Below are 22,312 nucleotides of genomic sequence, written 5' to 3' on the forward strand. Positions count from 1 at the left end.
ACATTTGTTCTGGAGTCATTAATTAGATTGTGTGCAAATGATGCTATCATAATTTGTAAAATGACTTAGGCATGATATCTGAATGGTGCAAAAAGTGGCAATTGTTCTCAATAAAGAGAAGTTTTAGGTCATCCACATGAGCACAAAAATAAATCCACAAAAATCATGTAGATGTAGATCCTTTCTGTCTTATTTGGTCTTAAGTCCTCCAAATCTCTCATAAATTCTGATTTTAATGCTGGATTCGTTATCTCTTCTAAATCGACTCCTTTTTCTTCTCCTATCACATCAGACAAATGTCCCCCTCATAGAGGCCTTCAGTGTACTCTTTCCACCTATTCACTCTCTTCTCTGCATTTAATAACGGTATTCCCGTTGCACTCTTAATGTTACCACCCTTACTTTCAATTTCACCGAAGGTTGTTTTGACTTTCTTATATGGTGAGTCAGTCCCCCCAACAATCATTTCCTTTTTGACTTCTTCACATTTTTCATGCAGACATTTAGCCTTAGCTTTCCTGCACTTCCTTGTTATTTCATTCCCAAGTGACTTGTATTTCTGTATTCTTGAATTTTCCTGAAATTTTTTTACTTCATTTGAGGATCAGTTGAAGTATTTCCTCTGTTACCCTTGTTTTTTTCACAGATATCTTTTTGTACCTTTGTTTTTGTTTCTAAATTCTTTGATTGCCCTATTTAAAGATATGAATTCCTTTTCAACTGAACAGCCTACTCAGCTATTCATTATTGCAGTATGTATAGCATCAGAGAACTTGAAGCGTATCTCGTCATTTCTTTGCACTTCCGTATCTCACTTCTTTGTGTCTTGATTCTTCCTGACTAACCTCTTAAACTTAAGCCTACTCTTCATCGTTACTAAATTGTGGTCTGAGTCTGTATCTGCTGCTGGGTATGCGTTAAAACCCAGTACATCATTTCGGAGTATCTGCTTGATCGAGATGTAATGTATCTAAAATCATCCCTTATCACCCGGCCTTTTCCAAGTATACCTCCTCCTCTTCTGATTCTGGAACAGAGTATTCGCCATTACTAGCCGAAATTTATTACAGAAATCCATTATTCTTTCTCCTCTCTCTTTCCTACTATCAAGTCTTTATTCTCCCGTAACTCTTACATCTACTCCTGCCTCTACAACGGCATTCCTATCCGCCATGACTATTAGATTTCATCTCCCTTTACGTACTTGTTCAATATCCTCGTATGTTTTCTCTACCTTTTCATCTTCAGGTTGCGACGTCGGCATATAGATAGCCGTTTTTCACTCGCCTTATCTGGGAGGTGGAATAGGAATTTAAACGAATAGTAGTGGTACAGAATTCTCACACCACGCACGGTACAGTATGTATAACTTTGTAGATGTAGAGCTTCTAGCTCTGGCATGTATTCAGTTCCCACAGTCGCAACATTTAGTGTTGTGCAAATCCTTTAGCTTCTTCTTCCGTGGGTGAAGTATGCTTGTGTCCATGTTGTTAACAGGTTTTGTAAAGAGGGTAGCTGCCTTGCGGTGGTTTTTCTGTTCAACCTTAGCATCGTCTTTAGCCTGTATTTTTCTTTTTCCTTCCGTCACTACAGAAGCGAAGGAGGGCACCTGGTTGTTTAATGGCGTATGCAGCTTTTCAGTTTCATCCCTTACTTTACCGATTTCGTTCTGTAGGCGTTGTATTCTTTCAGGGCAATATGAGCGTCTGCCTACACATTCTCAGAATCATAATGCCTTCGAGTTTGGCTCTCTCAACTGCGTAGAGAAGTAAACTACTGGCCATCAAAATTGCTACACCAAGAAGAAATGCAGATGATAAACGGGTATTCATTGGACAAGTATATTATACTAGAACCGACAGGTGATTACATTTTTACGCAATTTGGGTGCATAGATCCTGAGAAATCAGTACCCAGAACAACCACCTCCGACCGTAATAACAGCTTTGATACGCCTGGGCATGTCAAACAGAGCTTGGATGGCGTGTACAGGTACAGCTGCCCATGCAGCTTCAACACGATACCACAGTTCATCAAGAGTAGTGACTGGCATATTGTGACGAGCCTGTTGCTCGGCCACCATTGACCAGACGTTTTCAATTGGTGAGTGATCTGGAGAATGTGCTGTCCAGGGCAGCAGTCGAACATTTTCTGTATCCAGAAAGGCCCGTACAGGACCTGTAACATGCGGTCGTGCATTATCCTTCTGAAATGTAGGGTTTCGCTGGGATCGAATGAACGGTAGAGCCACGGGTCGTAACATATCTGAAATGTAACGTCCACTGTTCAAACTGCCGTCAATGCGAACAAGAGGTGACCGAGACGTGTAACCAATGGCACCCTATACCATCACGCCGGGTGACGCGCCAGTATGGATATGACGAATACACGCTTCCAATGTGCGTTCACCGTGATGTCGCCAAACAGGGATGCCACCATCATGATACTGTAAACATAACCTAGATTCATATGAAAAAAATTACTTTTGCTATTCGTGCACCCAGGTTCGTCGTCGAGTACACCATCGCAGGAGCTCCTGTCTGTGATGCAGAGTCAAGGGTAACCGCAGACATGGTCTCCGAGCTGATAGTCCATGCTGCTGCAAACGTCGACGAACTGTTCGTGCAGATGGTTGTTGTCTTGCAAACGTCCCCATCTGTTGACTCAGGGATCGAGATGTGGCTGCACGATCCTTTGCAGCCATGCTGATAAGATGCATGTCATCTCGACTGCTAGTGATACGAGACCGTTGGGATCCATCACGGCGTTCCGTATTACCCTCCTGAACCCACTGATTCCATATTCTGCTAACAGTCATTGGATCTCGACCAACGCGATCAGCAATGTAGCGATACGATAAACCGCAATCGCGATAGGCTACAATACGACCTTTACCAAAGTCGGAAACGTGATGGAACGCATTTCTCCTCCTTACACGAGGTATCACAACAACGTTTCACCAGGCAACGCCGGTCAACTGCTGTTTGTGTATGAGACATCGGTTGGAAACTTTCTTCATGTCAGCACGTTGTAGGTGTCGCCACCGGCGCCAGCCTTGTGTGAATGCTCTGAAAAGCTAATCATTTGCATATCACAGTATCTTCTTCCTGTCGCTTAAATTTCGCGTCTGTAGCACGTATTCTTCGTTGTGTAGCAATTTTAATGGCCAGTAGTGTGGCTGGTTCTCAACTTTGTGGACGGTGTTGCGCCAAATTTCCACTCTTTTCTTTCCGTAAGCTGAGTCTGTCTAGGCTAGTATTTGCTCAGATCCGTGGGGGAGAGCACTTTTCGCTGCCTCCGAGATCATATTTAATACTTTGCAGGTCTACTCAGCTTCTGTGAGCCTAGCAGCAGCAGCAGCGGTATAAGGCTGGGCTGTTGGAAAGACTTTCGCTTGGCTTTGCGTACACGGGCACGCCCAGCAGGGAGGAGGGAGGACAGCTGGTGGCTGACACTGCTGCTCAGGTCGAGGTGTGGTGTTTGCTGTGTGACGCATCGCGGTCTGTTGCTCCGACACGCGAGAGCCGTGAAGGCCGATCCCGAGGGCGGCAGAACCTCTGCCAGCGGTAGGGCGACGGCCTCTCCGCACACATGGCAGACAAATGCACTACAAAACTTCACTCTCTCGTTTCAAATTAAGATACGTAATGAATACACGAAAAATGCTCAAGGTCACAAAACACTACCGGTACCTGCGGAAGTGAGTGCCAACTGTACATAACTAGAATGAGATTTTTACTCTGCAGCGGAGTGTGCGCTGATATGAAACTTCCTGGCAGATTAAAACTGTGTGCCGGACCGAGACTCGAACTCGGGACCTTTGCCTTTCACGGGCAAGTGCTCTACCTACTGAGTTAGCCTAGCACGACTCACGCCCCGTCCTCACACCTTTACTTCCGCCAGTACCTCGTCTCGTACCTTCCAAACTTTACAGAAGCTCTCCTGCTAACCATGCAGGACTAGCACTCCTGAATGAAAGGATATTGCGGAGACACAGTTTTAATTTGCCAGGAAGTTTCATATCAGTGCACACTCCGCTGCAAAGTGAAAATCTCATTCTGGAAACATCCCCTAGGCTGTGGCTAAGCCATGTCTCCGCAATATCCTTTCTTTCAGTGAGTCATGCTAGTGTATCTCAATGGGAGAGCACTTGCCCGCGAAAGGCAAAGGTCCCGAGTTCGAGTCTCGGTCCGGCACACAGTTTTAATCTGTCCATAGGTAACTTTAATACAGGAAAACTGCGTCCGAATGCGGAGCCACATTACACTGCAACCAACTCAGCAGCTATCTCATTAGAGGGGTGTATTGTTCCGATTTACGTGTCCAAAACAATGTTCATTAAATTCCATTGATATGGTTGGTTTATTTCGTTACGTTTCTTGTTGACAAGGGCCGCATTCATTTAGTGATCCCACGACAAAAAAAAATTTGCCCATACGTTGATCTAATATCCCTCCACTCCCGTCATTTTCTACCATGTGTTCTGCCATTAACTTACGGTCGATCTTCGTACGCTATCTGATTCACGCCACTGGTCTGCTTAGCTTATGAGAGGCTACGTCGCATAAATTGACAGAAATTTATTGTTCATCGTTAAAAGAAGTACGTTTTTACTGGCTTCTGCAACAACTGTTGGTTGTCATCAACAAATGTAAGTTGCAGTTGAATACTTTCCTTTGAGAAACGTCTCTTCCATAAAGGAATACATACGATTCTTCCAATTGTGATTGTTATTAAATACAAAAATAAATGGGTTTCTAGAAATACCCTTCTCACAGTCAGACCACAGGGCAGTGTCTGTATGTATGTCTCTCTCTCTCTCTCTCTCTCTCTCTCTCTCTCTCTCTCTCTCTGTGTGTGTGTGTGTGTGTGTGTGTTTGTGTGTGTGGTTCAAAATGGTTCAAATGGCTCTGAGCACTATGGGACTTAACATCTGTTGTCATCAGTCCCCTAGAACGTAGAACTACTTAAACCTAACCAACCTAAGGACATCACACACATCCATGCCCCAGGAAGGATTCGAACCTGCGACCGTAGCCGTCACGCGGTTCCAGACTGAAGCGCCTAGAACCGCACGGCCACACCGGTCGGCCGTGGGTGCGTGTGTGTGTGTGGGTGGGTTGGTTGGTGGGTGGGTATGTTTTGTGTGTGATTGCGCCCGCGAACGCTTCTGTAAAACACCATAAAACTCTGCGTTCCTGTGAACTGTTTTATCACTTGAGCTACTAAAGTACCTGCGACAGGCAAATTTGTAGCTTCAGCATACCACTAGCTTTTCTCCGTTCCTTTCTGTTCCTGTAAAACCTCTAACTGGATGGACTAACACCTCCAACTGAATTAAAGGTGGACTGTGTGATTTTTCAAGACCCTCACAAGTGTTAATGAAGTGTAATTACTGAGACTAAGAACAGGGATTGGTATTAATTTAAGGAAAACACGTGGAGAGGCGGCCCAAGTTGATGCATCTGTCGTCATTCCCTAACAAATATCTTATTTAATAACAATTCAGTCATGAGTCAACTGACAGTTACCAATCTTCCGCGGAATTGATACAAATAGCTAAGGTTTTTAAATTAAATTAACAAATGTATAAGGATATTTGCAATAAATATTAAATTACAAATAGTACTCAGAAAGGTCAACTGTGCAACACAGTGGTGACCCACCCAGCTACAAATAATTAATTAATTAAATAAACCGGCGCTGGCATTCCGTCCCCCAACTAGATCACAACTATGGGTTAATCGTACAACACAACTCGATTTTGTTTGCTGACTGGTTTGATGCGGCCCGCCACGAATTCCTCTCCTGTGCCAACCTCTTCATCTCAGAGTAGCACTTGCAACCTACGTCATCAATTATTTGCTGGATATATTCCAATCTCTGTCTTCCTCTGCAGCTTTTGCCCTCTATAACTCCCTCTAGTACCATTCAGCTCATTCCCTGATTCTTAACACATGTCCTATCATCCTGTCCCTTCTTATCAGTGTTTTCCATGTGTTCCATTACTCTCCAATTCTGCGCAGAACCTCGTCAGTCCTTATCTTATTAGTCCACCTAATTTTTAACATTCGCCTGTAGCACCACATCTGAAGTGCTTCGATTCTCTTCTGTTCCGGTTTTCCTGCAGTCCATGTTTCACTACCATACAATGCTGTGCTCCAAACGTACCTTCTCAGAAATTTCTTACTCAAATTAAGGACGATGTTAGACTTCTCTAGGTCAGAAATGCTTTTTTTGCCTGCGTTAGTCTGCTTTCGATGTCCTCCGTGCTCCGTCCGTCATTGGTTATCTTGCTGTCTAGGTAGCAGAATTAACTTCACCTACTTAGTGACCATCAATCGTGATGTCAAGTTTCTGCTGTTCTCATTGCTGCTAGTTCTCATTACTTTCCTCTTTCTTCGATTTACTCTCAATCCATATTCTGTACTCATTAAACTTTTCATTACATTCAGGAGATCATGCAGTTCTTCTCCGTATTCACTCAGGACAGCAGTGTCATCAGCGAATCGTGTTATTGATATCCTTTCACCTTGAATTGTAATTTCACTCCTGAGCCTTTCTTTTATTTCAGTCATTGCTTCTTCGATGTATAGACTAAACAGAAGTGGCGAAAGACCACAACCCTGGCTTACACCCTTCTTAATCGTTCTTGGTCTTCCATTCTCATTGTTCACTCTTTGCTCTTTCAAATATTTTTTATTACACGTCTTTCTCTACAGCTTATTCCATTTTTTCCATAGTTTCAAACATCTTACACCATTTTACAGTGTCGAACGGTCTTTCCAGGTCAACAAATCCTATGAACGTGTTTTAATTTTTCTTCAGTTTTACTTCCATTGTCAATCGCAACCTGAGACTGGACTCTCTGGAACCTTTACCTCACCTAAGTCCAAACTAACCCTCAAGTGACAGATCCCCAGTTTCCTTTCCCACACTTCTGTATATTACTCTTGTCAGCAATTTGGATTCATGCGCAGTTAAGCTGATTGTCCAATGATTAGAGCAGTTGTCGGCAATTTTGGAAGTTGTGTGGATGATATGCTTTCGAAAGTCGCATGGTATATCTCCAGACTGACACATTCTACACACCAACGTGAATAGTCGTTTTGTTTCCATTGTTCCCAGTGACTTTAGAAGTTCTGATGGGATGTTGTCTATCCCTTCAGCCTTATTTGATCTTAAATCCTCCGAAGTTCCTTTAAATTCTGATTTTAATACTGGATCTCCTATCTCTTCTGAATCGACTCTTCTTCTATTTCATCATCAAATCTTCCCCCTCATAAAGATCTTCAATGTACTCTTTCTACCCATCCGCGCTTTCCTCTGCTTTTACCAGTGCCTTCTTAATGTTATCACCCTTGCTTTTAATTTCACTGAAGGTTATTTTGACTTTCCTATGTGGTGAGTGAGTCCTCCCGATAATCATTTCCTTTTCGATTTCCTCACATTTTTCATGCAACCATTTAGCCTTAGCTTCCCTGAACTTCCTATTTATTTCAGTCCTCAGAGTCTTGTATTTCTATATTCCTGGTTATCCCCGAACATTTTTATACTTCTTCTTTCATCGATCAACTGAAGTATTTCTTCTGTTACCCATGGTTTCTTTGCAGTTATCATCCTTGTACCTATGTTTTCCTTTCCAACTTCCGTGACTGTTCTTTTTAGAGATGTTCATACCTTTCCAACTGTACTGCCTACTGAGCTATTCCTTATTGCTGTATCTACAGCCTTAGAGAACTTGAAGCATATCTCTCATTCCTTGGTACGTCTGTATCACATTTCTTGGAGTACTGATTCTTCCGGAATAATTTCTTGAACTTGAGCCTATTCTTTATCACTACTACTTTGTGATCAGAGTCTATTTCTGTTGCTCGCTACGCTTTAGAATCCAGTATCTGATTTCGGACTTTTTCCTGTCATGGTGTAATGTAACCGAAATCTACCCGTATCACCCAGCCTTTTCTAAGTATACATCCGATTATGATTGTTGAACAGAGTATTCATTGCAGAACTTAATCAGTCTCTCTCCTCTCTCATTCCGTGTCCGAAGCTCATATTCCCCTCTAAACTTTTATTCTGCTCCTTCCCCTACAGCTGGATTCCATTCCCCCATCACTATTAGATTTTCATCTCACTTTACATAAAGTATTACCTTTTCAATATCCTCTAGCACTTCTTTTTCAGTCTGCGACGTCTTCAAGTATACCTAATCTATTGTTGTCGGTGTTGATTTGCTGGCGATTCTGACAAGAACAATCTTGTCACTGAACTGTTCTCGTAACACACTCTTTGCCCTTCCTTTTTATTCGTAAGAAATCCTACTCCCATTGTATCACATTCTGCTGCTGTTGATATTGCCCTATACTCATCTAACCAGAAATCATTGTCTTCTTTCCATTTCACTTTATTGGTCCCTACTTTATTTAGTTTGAAGCGTTGCACCCAGGGTCTGGGGGTAGCTTCTTTGATTAGTAATCAAAATGTCCTTGGTCTCGGATTGGAAACTCGATACAGTTTAAATTTTGATTAATAATCAGCAGGGCGGACGAAGACTTTTGGTAAAAGAAGTCACCCTCATTCCGTCAGCAGCCTTGTCAAAGAGGGCGGAGGAGCAGACAGAGCTTCAGGACACTCTTGTCCTTGGGGGTGGCAAACTGCCCCTAGGCGCGGAAGAATCAGCAATGGCCAACGGTATGACCATTGGAAACCACTCCATTAAAGACACATACATAACGTGTATCCACAGGTCATGTGGTCTGTAATTGGAAAAATATCACGAAGATCTCTCCATTGGCAAAAGATTCCGGAATTGCCCCCTTTGGATCTCCAATAGCGGACTGCCGAGGGGGAGATGACCATGAGAAAAAAATTGAATAACCAACGGAAGGATAACGTTTTACGATTCGGGCTTAAACGTGGTAAGGAAGCTAGAAAATCTGAAAAGGGATTTGAATATAAGTTCAACAAACATTAAATAAAAACACTAAACTGCATGCATCTCCACTGGTTATTGTGCTCTCATATAGATAAGATACAAACAGAATAAAGGCTACCCATATGTAAAACCGAAGCAACAGTAGCACTTCATTGATTGGCCACCAACCTGTTCCACATAAATCACGTTAAGTACTTAAATAAACTAAGAGGTCTCCTGAGACACAATTCAAAGGATGATGACAATTAAACCCCTAATTTTTTAAGGGAATCAAGAATTCAGTTTGCCCGGCGACTTTCATCACACGCCCACAAGTGCCTTACAATAACAGAATTACTGAATCAAAAAATGTGTGTGAATTCCTAAGGAACCAAACTGCTGAGGTCTTCGGTCCCTAGACTGATACGCTACTAAAACTAACTTATGAAAATAACAACTCACACATCCTTGAGCGAGGGAGGACTCGAGCCTCCGGCGGGAGGGGCCGCGCAGTCCATGACATGGCGCTCTAAACCGCGCGGCCACTCAGATTACATGCTAATCTGGCGACACCCACCCCCCCTTCCCCCCCCCCCTCCCCCCCCCTGCCCCCCCCCATGGCACGATAGTAAAGGAATAACAACAAACTACTCAACTCAACTTGAGGCTGGAATGGGATATCGGCAGAATCGCGTGTAACGTCCCAACACTTAGGACTCATGCGATGACGGGAAAGCCGCCAAAGCAGAAGGAAAATGCGCCCCTGTCCTGGACCAGCAGAACAGTTACACATCAACCGCTGCTGACACAAGGCTGTTAACATATACCAAAGAAGAAACAGCAAAACAAGTTTGACAGAAATGAACATACGGAGTGATACTTAAATAGGCAACTGAAAATTCAACCACTAAATCTTCAGTATGGTAGCGGTCCTCTGCTAACATTCCAAGTTAATTTTCACAGCAGTAACAAGGCGCAACGTACAAGGCCATTTAAAAGAATAATTACACAATAATTTAAACAAAATTTAAAAAAATAAAGGTATACCTTTACTTAGGGACTAATAGACATGGAATTCCCGCCAAATGGGAGATGGCCAGGTAACCAGTACACCTATAAACCGAAGGTCTCCTGAAGGTGAGTAAGAGTGTTTGCAAATACAAGAGCGCCGCACACACGCGCACACACACAGATAGCCCACACGTGCACATACGCTTAGGCTGAGCGCACACAACTTTAGTTACAGGCCAAATCCAATAATGCGCCCCAGGAAGAGCCATACGGTTAAACAGTCTTCACAGTTACTTTCAAACAAATGCCCTCGGAGGCAAATAGCTTCAGGACTCCAGCAATGCACTGGATAATACTGCCTTGCTGCTCGTGGCTGCTAATAAGTTGTTCAATACACTTCGGCATATTTAGTACACAAAAATTGATTGATGCACATCGTAACCGGGTTGGATACGACGAGAGCCGTTCTTTCTCCTTTAAAGAACGCTGCAGGAAAACCCGGGCCCCCATAGTTCAACAGTCAATGGCGTTAACTCGCTGCAGTCGCTGGGACGCCGAGTACTCAGGCGCACCCCTCCAGCTCCATGTCCGACACACGACTCTACACCACGCAGCCCCAGAGGGAGCACTTGGCCGAGCAAAGATGATACGACGAGGGCCAGAGTCGATGGAACGCGCGCAGAAGTGGCAGCAGTAGGGTCACGAGCGCTGCCCCACGGAAGCCTCCACGGCTCAATTACTTTACTATTTGTTGAGGACTATCCTCGAAACATAACTATCCGATTCGCGTCGCAGTCGCACACGTTTTATCTGGTACCAACAGACATCCTTATCCATTATATTACGTACAGGAAATGTAATTCTTACAAGTATGTTATGACTGGTTTAGGTCCGTAGAGTAAACTTACGTAAATGTCGTTATTCGTGTCATCTCAATGCAAAGTCGTATTCGAACATAAATCGCTGTCTTTCATAAACCTGATAATAATGATTTGTTTTCACTTTTTAGAATACCCAAAGTTAGTGAGTCTTTGCGTACAGCTACGGTAGATTTGGACAGAAGTGCAGCCATACCTGAAAGTCGCTCAAAGCATTCAGTAGATGATAAAAAAAGAAAAAAACTCATGTAGTATTATAAAAAATTTATTATTTAACTAACCGAGTCCAGCTATTAGGGAATTATAGCATGAAAGATAAATATGTGTGATTATGAATTTTTTGATATCAATGGGTCAAATGGTTCAAATGGCTCTGAGCACTATGCGACTTAACACCTGTGGTCATCAGTCGCCTAGAACTTAGAACTAATTAAACCTAACTAACCTAAGGACATCACACATATCCATGCTCGAGGCAGGATTCGAACCTGCGACCGCAGCAGTCGCGCGGTTCCGGACTGAGCGCCTAGAACCGCGAGGCCACCGCGGCCGGCTGATATCAATGATTTTAAATTGGGTGCATACAAAGAGACTCTCAATTGCTTCGCAAAAAACAAGAGTTACTAATGTTCGACATAAGACTAAAGTGAGAAGAATTATTTCGATAAATATGTCACTTAAGCATTACTTGGCTTAGATAAAAGATGTGTCACACTACATTAATGGGCCCCGTGTTCGATTCACAGCCGTGTTGGTGATTACGTTCGTTGAAAGTACCACGTTGATTTCTGCAGTTACTTCACACAGTGTCGCTTGTCTGTTAACTCTGACAACTAAACGCAAACGCCGCTGTTGTCGGTCGTTAAGTGAAGGTCGTCCGCCACTGCGTTGTCCGTAGTGGGAGGTAAGACCCGAAGTGTGGTATTCTCGGCTCTCTTGACACTGTGGATCACAGAATATTGAATCCCCTAACGCGCAACCAAAGCACTACCGTTTATACACTGTCGTCTTTTTCTCTCCACGTCAACGTACTCTCTGAAGTCGCTTCGCTGTTTTCATTTCCCTAGCGCTGGAATACTTTCATATTTCCGTCCACTAGTCTGCGAGTCGCTAGCAGGGTGTTTACGCAGGCGGCGGCGCCGCAGCCGGTGTGTCCTGGGTCGTCTGTTACCGCTACGCCGCCGCTCGCACCAGGGGCGCGCGCCGCTGGGGTCCCGTGGCTCGTTATACTCAGCCCTCGTTATACTGCGGCCAGCCGTTCGGCAGCCCGCTCGTTACACTGCTCTCTCCGTGCAACGGGCTAATGCACAGATTTTGCAGACGCAGCCACTGCTGATTTCCTACCCCTTTCGCATTGTTCATGTTTTGTTGCTGATCTATGTATGCGACGTCGGTAGTCTCCGAAAGTTTTATTGGAGTTCAAAATTTGACAGCGGAACACTCGTCTTTGAGATCTATTTTGCAGTCAATGGGCTGAAAAATTCACATTTTATTGATCGTCCATTACTACATAATATAACCATGTGTTACGGTGAGCGACGAGGTAAATGAAACGAAATGTCTGCATATTGTACTTAAGCAAACTTTTTTCGAGTTTAACTGAGAATACCATAAGCAGCTGAGATTTTTACGCATCTCGTGCAGCCCAAAATTTCTCGCATATATCTCTATCCAGACGTATACTTCTTGCAACGGGATGCTAATAACGTCGCTGTTAGGCGCCCTGGATCCTCAAGTGCGTACACACAACGCACTCTTGTGGGAACAGAGGCTCCCGGAATTTCAACATAAAGAAACCTATACGAGATGCGCAGAACCACTCTTGTAGCGTGCAAGTCTACGTTTTCCGCGGAGTAGTTATGTAAACATTCAACTGTCGCTGACGTCACCTCTTGCTTCTCTTTCAAAATTCAAATGGCTCTGAGCACTATGGGACTTAACATCTGAGGTCACCAGTCCCCTAGAACTTAGAACTACTTAAACCTAACTATCCTAAGGACATCACACACATCCACGCCCGAGGCAGGATTCGAACCTGCGACTGTAGCGGTCGCGCGGTTCCAGATTGAAGCGTCTAGAACTGCTCCGCCGGCGCTTCTCTTTCATTAGCCTCTCTAAAACGTATCTCTACCGTTCCAAATAGTCCAAATAATGTACTAGCAAAATAAAATTTATTCCTGATTGTGGGTGGAAGTTCCTACCGAAATTCTTATTTGCTTTTGGGCTTTTAGCAACTCTGTGACTATACACAAATAACAACAGGAGTGACAACAATGCTCCAGTTCTACGGAGTTACACAATTATTATTTTCAGTCACTACCCAGTGAGTCATTCGCATTCTGTAAGCCTTTTCTTGAGTATCCGTGAAAAACTGTAAAAGTACCTCCACTTCCTTCATCGTATCCTGTCAAGCAACTTTCCGTGACGAGTGCGTGCAATGTGTGTGTGTTCTTACCATGATAATGAGACGCAAAGGAGTGTGTAAAATCCAGAGCCTGCATACAAACTTCCGCTAACGAACGGTGTCGTGGATGACTCCGACTTCAACTTCCCATTCGATCGTCAGATGTCGATTAGCACTGTAACTTTGTTTGATTTCGTAATTCATTTCGGAAGAGTTGCTAAGAAGTCATGCTTCATCAGTGCTTCCCAACACTAGTAGTGCATTGAGGAGTCCTCACAATGACGTCTCGTTTCGGACCTGAGGACAAACGGGGCTCCCAGGAAAGTGTGTGTAATTCACGTTTTCTCCACTGTAAAACAAGGTGGACTCTGTCATGTGCCTCTCTGTATAAATGATTAATTTGATCAGTTGGTTAATTAGACAAGAGGCTCTCCTGACTGTCTGATTAAGTGGTTGATTTTTAGTTGTTTCGTTACAGCTTCACCATCAGTTTAACATCGCTTGGAATCCTAATATTGAATATGATCTAGTCAGTAACAATGATGAATATTTAGACACATACTTTGGGTAAACGCCGACGTTGCAACAGATTCTAAAATACTTTTGTAATTTGAATGATATTGCTAGAAGCAACAACTGCAATAATCTGATACTATTCCATAGCAGTGTTATGTGATTATGGTTGTACAAGCCGAAATAAGCTTGAGGTAAGGAAGAAACGTTGCTCACAAAAATATTGCAGCTTACCTGGAATTATTCATTACAATAACGTTATAATTCGGGTACACTGTGTATGCAGAGAGTTAGGCACCAAAAGGTAGTCCCAACTGTATCATCCACATGATGTAAACGTGAAAACCGTTGCATGTATTGGTCTTATAACTGTAACCGACAGCTAAGAACTTGCTTATAAAAGTGTTGCGAGGCAATGGAACGCAAGTAGGCGCACACAAAGCGTTTCTCAAACCTTCAACAAAGTAAAGCCCCACACTCTTGCCATATCTCTAACATGGCATATGAAAACGTGATATCGACGTTGATGAAAAAATGGAAATGAGCGTATGGTGTCATTGGCCGGAAGGCCCCTTACGGGGCAAGTCCGGCCGCCTTGGTGCAGGTCTTGTTACATTAGACGCCACATTGAGCGACCTGCGCGCCGCTTGGGGATGAAATGATGAAGGCAACACAACACCCAGCCCCTGAGCGGAGAAAATCCCCGACCCAGCCGGGAATCGAACCCTGGCCCCTTAGGACGGCAGTCTGTCATGCTGACCATTTCTTTTAATCTCATTTTGTTTGTTTTCCTTCGTTGCATCTGCTCATGGTGGACGTCGCAGGACACCCATTTCAGTTCGTCGTTGATCGGTTAATTCAGTTTTTTTTCATTTTTTTATTCCAGAATGCAGCTAACTCTCTGACCCAACACGCTGCGTTGCTGTGCCGGCTACCATTCATCTATCGGGGCGACATCGACCTTGATAGGCAATAGCCTATGGACACCAGCGGCATCTATTTTTGTGCTATTCTACAGTAAAATTTGCAGGTGATCGTTGGTTACTAATAAACGATAGACCTGAGCTAACTGTAAGACTACTTATTGGTCCGTACAACAGCAAGATGAATAAGCACAAACACTTAATATGCTATTACCGCTGCGCTGGTTGTTTTACACAACACGCTTCTGACAACCGCACACACATCGATTCTTGCGCTGCAGCAGGTAGATATGTACTGCCTATTTAAGAACGCAGGTTTCTGCGGCATTCGTCGTTCCAACGTTGCCAACGGATAGGTGTCGAATTTGGAGTAACCTACGAGCGTAGGGCGCTACACCACAACCCCACAACGAAAAGACAAAAACTTGTGTGCCGGATCGAAACGGAAGCGCACTTTTCGTTCGTAACGAGTCCCCGCTGTGGTTAGGTGCAGGTGGGTCGGCTTATTGCTGCTTCAGGCGCCCGGCACTTCTCTAGATCACGTAGCTGTGACGGCAACTGCGACGTCGCGGACGTTCTACGTCCAGAGCTGGCCTGTATTTGGGTGGCGTCTGCTGCACTTAAGTACTTTGGTTTGCACCAGTCGACGTACTCTATTGTATCTAACACTTTAATGCTGAGAGTGAGTCCCCTATCGTTCCGTCCCGTAATTGTGTATGAGCCTTCATAGGGCAGCTCCTGTTTCCTGTGCAGTGGGCCACGTCAGAAGAAAACGTACTTGGTCGTTACCAGATCTTTCAAATCAGAAGTAGCCCTTCTCGTGACGTGTAATTCCACTCGGTCTCATGGCCTCCATTTACTTCCGGAGTCCCGCGAGGAAATCTTGAGTGGGGCGCAGGGAGTCGGAATGTTTGAAAAACTCCCGTGGTATATACAGAAGTTCGCCACACAACTTCGCTTGGGAGGTCTGCAGGTCTTCTTTTATTGCACTGTGCAATCTCAACAGCGCTACTGGGAGGGCGTCAGCTACGATTCCACATCACAGGTCCTTCAAGTGTAAGTAGCCTGGTTATGTGTTTGTACGTTGGCAGCGCTACAGACTGCATTAATATCTCTGACAGCCCTGTGCGTCCCCTGTAAGAGACTCTGTGGCTGGTCGGACTCGCAATTAGTTAATAGTTAGCAGTGATGGAGATTAGAAGCAGTGTTAACGCGAGCGGACTGTCTGGACGTGAGTTCGTCATGGAGATTTAATATTGGTTGGATGTAGATTGTAAAACGTGAGTAGTGAAATTATTCACGATTACACAATTTTTGGAACAGGATGTCACGGACGATTATATAATTTTTAGAACTGGATGTCACGTGATTGAGGTAAAATCTGCTAAATACATTGTTTGCTCTACAACAAAATCTTTCCTTTGCTAACCACATGCCTATTAGTAGTTATAGCCTACACTAGTTAAATCATTTTATGTAGCTGGTTGTATACTTGCTGTATCTGCTGTAGTTCGTATCATGAAGATTTTCTGTGAGGTAGGCGATTTATAAAATGTGGGTTATTGTTAGGATTTCTTCTAATTCAGGGAATTTATTTTGTGTTAATTAATAGTCATATTGCGTTATATTTGTATATTGTGGGTCATAAATTAGTAGAATAACTTTGAACTGTATCTGTGAGGGAAAATTCTGTAAGTCAGTGTTGAAATGATAGAGACAAGCAAAGTCCAGTACATTCAGTTTGACTTATTAGCTTTAGAAGGTTCAGGTGTATTAAGCAATTTAAGTAAAAACGTAGAAGTTTCACCTGTAGACCATCAGCCGAGTGTAATTCACTGGAATCTTCTGATTTTCTTGTAGTTTGAAGAACTAGGTCATGATTAGACATTATTGTTCAGTGCTAGCGCGTAGTTGTATACAGAGAATTTCCTTTGTAGTTGTAGTTTCTTATAGTTGTACTGTGTTGTAATGAGCAAAGCAGTTGTGGCATGCATGTGGATTTGCACCAAGTATCTCGCAGTCGCATTTGAAACTAATTTAAAAAATGGCTCTGAGCACTATGGGACTTAACATGTGAGGTCATCAGTCCCATAGACTTGGAAGTACTTATACCTAACTAACCTAATGACATCACACACTTCCATGCCCGAGGCAGCGCGGTGCCGCACTGAAGCGCCTAGAACCGCTCGGCCACAACGGCAGGCTGAAACTAATTAGAAATTGGTTATTTTCAGTGTTATTCAATTGCGGTTTCCTATTTTTTGCTTTTCAAATTGTTTTTGCGTGCTATTGTGAAAAATACAGTGATAATCATGGTGTGTGAGAAACGTAAAACTAGCCTGAAAGTAAATTGAGAAATGACAGTGACGACGAGCGTAGCTTGTAACCACCACCTAGTAATGAAGTGATAAATATTCAAGACGATAATTTGGTAATTGAGCTTAGGGACATGGCTCAGGCAGTAAATGACGGTGTAGAAATGGAAAAAATCGATCGATCGGTCGGTAGCTGTTCGCCTCAGGAATGTGAAATAACAGAACAAAATCTAGCAGATACCGTAGACAGGTTTTGCGTCATTACTCCTTTCTCAATTTAGTCAAGAAACACTTCCTGCTTTTCGAAATATAAGCATTCCCGATGTGAATACACTGCCGTAAAGCACAGTGGAACATGTTTCAGTCACTCATGCATTGTTATTCTATTTAATTCAAAAACTTGATCAAAATCAGAAACAAATATAGCGACAAATTGAAGAAAATCAGAAACAAATACTGCAACAACTTCAAACGTTAGACACAATTGAACAAACAAGTGAAGATTTAACCGCTGATACACCAGAAATCGAATCTAAATATCAAAAAGTTTCTGAAGATGTAGAAACACAAATTTGTGAACATTTTCAGCCTATTTTTTCGCGACATGAAGATACATTACAGAATCATGAAGCTGACGTAAAATAACTGCAGATTATTTTACATAAAAATCACGACACCTTGCAGGCTAAAATTGACTCAGTTGCATATACCAATACGGTCGCGCAACATGCAAAAAATCGGGAAAACATTAAGGAAACAGTAGATTCGATTACGACACAAAAGTCACACGGCAGTAATATATGGTATTATGGAGATCTTGAAAGGAGTCGGCGAGGCGCAGCAAGCCTTGAAAAGGAACTGCCGACACGACGTAAGAATGACAGATCTGCGACTCGGCGACTTGGACTATAAGCTGTTCATCACTACACGTAAAATTAAAACATTCAGGAATTCTAGTAATAACATACATCCACAGGCTTGGCTTCTTCAATTTTCTTATTGATTTCCTCCTAATTGGTCATTAAAGTAATAAAAAAATAACAAGAGATTACATCACATTTCGTTTAAAATCGTTTATTCAGAAATAGTTTGCTTTCTCACTTAGTCTTTGCCATTAAATTTTCCACTTGAAGTTATGTGGTGTGCGTACTGTAAGATCTTCGGTACATACACAATCAGATTATTTGACTTGTCGCTCTAACGAAGTAGGCGAGTGTCAGCAACATGTCTCGTGGTCTTATCGTGGCGTGTTTATCTTCAGCCGTTAGGTCAGACGATAGAAATGCCACTTGCACGCTTAGAGTAGCAAATTGCCGGTGACCAACTTTAAACAGAACTTGATTCATTTTCACACACATTTATTAAAATAATAAAAAACATAGACATTACGTAACTTGATTCTGGATGCTGTTTACAATTGACAATCTGAAGTTCCTTTGGTCTTGGTACGTTAATCTTATTCTCACATATCTCTGATACTTGACAAAGTGGCTATACATTTCTCTTCATGGCTATGTACAGGAATATGATAATCTTATTAGGCGCAGACTGGAACTTGACTATAGACTGGTACAGACAAATGCAGACTGACTAATCGGAGGTCTGTATACACGTTATGATACCTCGCGCGTTCAGGTATCACTGCACTAGTGTCATCCGCGAGGAGAAAAGGTTCTATGTTAGCAACAATCTCATTGGCTGCGTTACATGTTAATACGCGGATCGGCGGAAGCAGAATTTGGTCCGTCTCTAAGGCAGCGCCATCTCGTAGTGTGAAGACGGACAAGCGCTGCGCCTGCGCTGTTGTGCTTAGCGGGGTGCGCTCTGGTGGGAAAGTTGTGTACGCACTGACTACGTGCAACTATGTACACAACAAGTTACTATCATGCTTTGTTACATTTATCATGCAGCGATGTTTTGAAGTTAACTATCTAGTCAAGAACCTATGGGATTTACTAAGACAGTAATTTTACGAGTTCAGTTTTGTAGGGAACAGATGACACAGTCTAGTAGTGTGTACATTTGCTTGTTAGTTGCACAGCTATGCCACTAGTATAATGCTCACACTCTAGACGACACAGTATTTGGTTTGTTTGACGGCTACACGATTATACTACGACGCAACTTATGACACAATCTTCATTATTGCTTTTACGGTGCATCTATTTATGTCTGCACAGTTTCTCTACATTCTTCTGAAAAGTAAAACATGTTATGGTAATGACTTTTGTGGAATAGCTACAATGAGACAGTTGTTTTCATAACACTACAATACTTTACAGTGTACTACTTTCAAAGTCACAGCAATGCACATAATAACTATGACATCTATATAAGTAGCACTTTAGTTTTGTATATGACAAGGTAAGCACATTGATTTTTGGAGAACTTTGCTTATGGACGAAGATAGCTACGACACTTGGCACATTCTTACCGTTAAGCGATGACAGAAATTTTCTTACAGCAAGAAGCATACTTAAGCGCTACAGGACACACATTTCAGTGGTTAATTTTTGTACTTGGAACATCTATAGAAATAGTTTTGATTTACAATGATACAGAGAAGGTTTTAGGTGATACATTTCATTCCGCAGTATTAATCTGTAACACCTGAGGTATAATTACATTATCCCTTAAGAGATTACGCCTACATTGTGTACCATGCTTGTGGCAAGAGCAAGGAGCCCTAGCTAATATGGTATTTGGTTATACAGTTTTATACATTGGTACCATATTTGCGTAACGCAGAATTACACAGCTATCTGGTCATTCAATAGAGAGAAATAAACATTTTTTCAACATTTTGACACATATTTACGCAATTAAAGAAGCGCGAGATTAGCCGAGCGGTCTGAGGCAGTGCAGTCATAGACTGTGCGGCTGGTCCCCGCAGAGGTTCGAGTCCTCCCTCGGGCATGGGTGTGTGTGTTTGTCCTTAGGATAATTTAGTTAAGTAGTGTGTAAGCTTAGGGACTGATGACCTTATCAGTTAAGCCCCATAAGATTTCACACACATTTGAACATTTTTTGAACGTAATTAAACAGTTCAATTGTTTTGCACTTATTAAATTGTACTTTGTCCGCATTTTGTGAACTGTTAATATATTTTCCGAATCATTGTGATACTGTGAGATATTTTGAGTGCACTATATTGTATGGGATCATGACTTTTGAAGAACGTTTGAGGTAGATGACACTACTGAAACGAGCAGAGAGTATTTTTTAGAGGTTTTGAGATTATTGAAAGAAGCTACAACGCTTTTTGAGATTTTATTGATCTGTTATGATGACGAAATTATGATGATGATGTGTATTACGATGTTGAGATATGTTTATGATCAATAAGGCAGTGTTATATGAGGAATGTGATTATGCTTCGTGTTTATTATGATGAAGTATTGAAGCAGTATCGACATATATGAATAATGAGTAGTGGTTAGGAACTCTGATTTGTGAAAACGAATGTTTGAAATCAAGAATCGTATTTTAAGAGTTATGAAATGTGAATTATATATGTGAATGTAAGTACCGCAATGCCAATGTAAATTTTTGAACACTGGTATCGATGAGATATGGTTTCTACACACTTCTGCTGTAAATTTTCAAACGGTGAACTTTGTTATTTGCATAAAACTGTTATTGTAGCTCAAACTGTTGGTGTAAATATTTTCGCAAAGAGTATAGGTGACCTTGACATAATGATCTGCTGCACCCGGCTGCACGCTAGCCGCCTGCAAAAACCGACTGTTGTGTTGCCTTTGAAATGCACAGTTGTAGAAAAGAGAGGCTATTCACCTCCCTATTGACATTTCATTGCAGAATGCACCACAAACGTGACACACTATTACTTGAAAACATACGATTACACATTGGAGTTTGTACTTTGAGCTACTTACATATATGCTGATGAGAAAAATTCTTACATCTACATACCTGATTATGACAACTGTCTTTCTACGAGGGTCGAGAGAATTTTTACTGACTAGTGAAATGCCATATGTCTGCTGAATGATGTTTTTATGCTTTCTTTTTTCATATTATTTTATTTGATATCTAGTTTCTAGCTGCTCTGCAGCATTGGTTTTGCAAAATAAAATTTAATACATATGCTAATGTATACACTTGCTGTCAACAGATCTATTAAATAATAATTCTATGACCCCCCATGAACCATAGACTTTGCCGTTGGTGGGGAGACTTGTGTGCCTCTGCGACACAGAGAGCCATACCATAGGTGCAACCACAATGTAGGGGTATCTGTTGAGAGGCCAGACAAACGTATGGTTCCTGAAGAGGGGCAGCAGCCTTTTCAGTAGTTACAGGGACAACAGTCTGGATGGTTGACTTATCTGGCCTTGTAACACTAATGGTCTTACTGTGCTGGTACTGCGAACAGCTGAAAGCAAGGGGAAACTACAGCCGTAATTTTTCCCGTGGGCATGCAGCTTTACTGTATGGTTAAATGATGATGGCGTCCTCTTGGGTAAAATATTCCGGAGGTAAAATAGTCCCCCATTCGGATCACCGGGCGGGGACAACTCAGGTGGACCTCGTTATCTGGAGAAAGAGAACAGGCATTCGACGGATCGGAGCGTGGACTGTCAGATCCCTTAATCGGGCAGGTAGGTTAGAAAATTCAAAAAGGGAAATGGATAGGTTAAAGTTAGATATAGTGGGAATTAGCGAAGTTCGATTGCAGGAGGAACAATACTTTTGGTCAGGTGAATACAGGGTTATGAATGCAAAATCAAATACGGGTAATGCAGGAGTAGGTTTAATAATGAATAAAAGAAAATAGGAATTCGGGTAAGCTCCTATAAACAACATAGTGAACACATTATTGTGGCCAAGATAGACACGAAGCCCACGCCTACAACAGTAGTACAAGTCTATATGCCAACTATCTCTGCAGATGACGAAGAAATTGAAGAAATGTATGATGAGATAAAAGAAATCGTTCAGATATTGAAGGGAGACGAAAATTTAATAGTCATGGGTGACTGGAATTCGATAGCAGGAAAAGGAAGAGAAGGAAACGTAGTAGAAGAATATGGATTGGGGGTAAGAAATGAAAGAGGAAGCTGCCTGGTAGAATTTTGCACAGAGCACAACTTAATCGTAGCTAACACTTGGTTCAAGAATCATAAAAGGAAGTTGTATACATGGAAGAAGCCTGGAGATACTGGGAGGTGTCAGATAGATTATATAATGGTAAGACAGAGATTTAGGAACATGTATTAAATTGTAAGACATTTCCAGGGGCAGATGTGGACTCTGACCACAATCTATTGGTTATGAACTGTAGATTAAAACTGAAGAAACTGCAAAAAGGCAGGAATTTAAGGAGATGG

The sequence above is a fragment of the Schistocerca gregaria genome, chromosome 1, assembly GCF_023897955.1.
Source record: "Schistocerca gregaria isolate iqSchGreg1 chromosome 1, iqSchGreg1.2, whole genome shotgun sequence".
In the NCBI taxonomy this organism is placed as follows: domain Eukaryota; kingdom Metazoa; phylum Arthropoda; class Insecta; order Orthoptera; family Acrididae; genus Schistocerca; species Schistocerca gregaria.